The sequence below is a fragment of the Austrofundulus limnaeus genome, unplaced genomic scaffold (genome assembly GCF_001266775.1).
Source record: "Austrofundulus limnaeus strain Quisiro unplaced genomic scaffold, Austrofundulus_limnaeus-1.0 Scaffold0, whole genome shotgun sequence".
Classification (NCBI taxonomy): Eukaryota; Metazoa; Chordata; class Actinopteri; order Cyprinodontiformes; family Rivulidae; genus Austrofundulus; species Austrofundulus limnaeus.
The window spans coordinates 11,001,873-11,003,947 of record NW_013952402.1 but is presented as its reverse complement, the minus strand read 5'-3'; the positions used below and the strand labels follow the sequence as shown (position 1 = coordinate 11,003,947).

At 35.3% G+C, this 2,075-nt stretch overlaps 1 protein-coding gene across 1 annotated transcript in view; it reads left to right on the top strand.

Annotated features, from left to right (window-relative positions):
- LOC106524658 (zinc finger protein 267) overlaps positions 1-2,075 on the top strand; it is a 13,745-nt gene that overhangs the window by 5,249 nt on the left and 6,421 nt on the right. The window lies entirely within an intron of this gene.

Genomic DNA, 2,075 nt, shown 5'->3' with positions numbered 1-2,075 from the left:
TTTTTTTGGTCAGTTTTCTTGTTCAGGTTGGTTAGTTGTTTAAGTTTAGGTTTTGTGTTATTGGCCATAAATCGACACCATGAGTGAGAGGTACTTCCTGGTGTCTGAAAGTCGACCCTGTTGCGCTGTTCAATGCAGGAAAAGGAAAAATAAGTGTTCATACAACACTTTCAAGAGTTAATTTTAACTCTTGGTTAGAGTGCATAACTCTGTGTACTCTGACTCTTACTGTGTAAAAAGGAAAACAAAAAATAGGAGTATACACAAWAAARGGTACTTWTTATAGTAAATTTAGTGTAACTCCAGAAAAACAATRTTACTCTGCAGAGTGWAAAAAAACWATRGTGTGAAATAATTKTACTCKTTACATTGTTGCTTTTGACACTAAAATGAGTCARMTTAACTYTGAGAAGTTGACGATGGCTATAGAGTACATTTTACACTAATATTGAGTGGGGGCAAATATTGTATGAAACAGTTAAATTCAACTCCATAGGYRTTAAAATGACACTTTGTTTTTTACTGTGTGGGCACAATACTCCCCYATACCATCAGAGAGGCTGGCTTTTGAACTTTGTTCTGATAACAATCCAGACAGTCCTGTTCCTCTTTGGCCCAGCAGACAGGATGTTCATGATTTCCAAAAACCATCTGAAATGTGGACTCGTCAGACCACAGGACAAYTTTCCACTTTGTGTCAGTCCACCTCAGATGAGCTCAGGTCCAAAGAAGCCTGCAGTGTCTCTGGGTGTTGATATGTCTTTGGCTTTGCATGATAGAGCTTTAACTTGCACTTGCAGTGGTAGTAACAAGCTGTGTTCACTGACAAKGGTTTTCTGAAGAGTTCCTGAGCTCATGTGATAATATCTGTTACAGAATGATGATTGTTTTTAATGCAGTGATACCTGAGGGATGGTAGGAATTTACTGTTTCTGTAAATTTCATCATGTAATGAAACCAAAATACATTGAGAAGTGTCTGTGTTAACCTCATTGGGACATATAACCCATGAACTTTTTTTCTTGTTTAGTAACTGATTTCAGCGTAGATTGTTTCATTTACTGATTGTACTTGAATGCATCAAAACGTCAACATAATGCAGTTTTAAAAAAAGGAGGGCAAATGTATTTTTAAGAGCAGGTTGTGAGGATAAAATGAAGCCAGACACTACAATAAAAGAAGATAAACACTTTTAATGAATTCTTATATTTACTGGTTTGCAATGATAATTTATTTAGGAAATAAAAAATAAAAAAAGCCAAAGTGCAGCTGCCGGTATGTGGCGCACCCAGCTCTGTGGGGCTTGGTACCTGATCTGGCTGATCCTCATAGATGGAATCTCAAACTGATCATTTTCTCTCTGTGGTGGTAAAAAAATACATCCCTGAGCCACAACAACTGTTCATCAAGTTCTTTACCTGGTCAAAGCTTGATGGGAGAGTGACAAAGTGACACTGATGAAGAAAACTCCCATTAAACCTAGACTAGAATTAACCTTAGTCAAGATTTAACATGTAATCTGTTTGTAAGGTCTGTGCAATTAAAATWTGGATCATAAATGTTGATTAGTAGAACAGAGGTGTGGAATAAACCGCCTGCAATTGGCAGAAATCTACCATTTCTTTTAGCAACAGACATGAAATCTAATGAACCATCTTATTAAGATAACACTGTGCTGGCTCTAGAAATTAAGAATAAATGCAGGTATGTTTCCTGTGTTCAATTGCTTTAAATATGATGCATACAAACAAAATTATTTACACCTTTACCACTCCAACTAAAAAGAAATATTAGTATTAGTATTATTAGAACAAGATGGATTTTTTAAGATGGCTTCCTGATAGTGTCCATTACTTTGCATAAATATATTTAGTAGTGTAATAAAAAAAACCCAAACATTGTTTACTATTATATATTTTTACGTTTCCTTCATAGGCCTATATCTAAAAAAACTTATGATTTTAGTGTCCTGATGCATCTCAGTAATGCAGGTAAAAAATCAAAAAGAAAAAAATTGTATAGGTCTTCTGGACGGGTTCTTCTCTAATGCAACATTTCGTCTCTCCTCCAAGAGA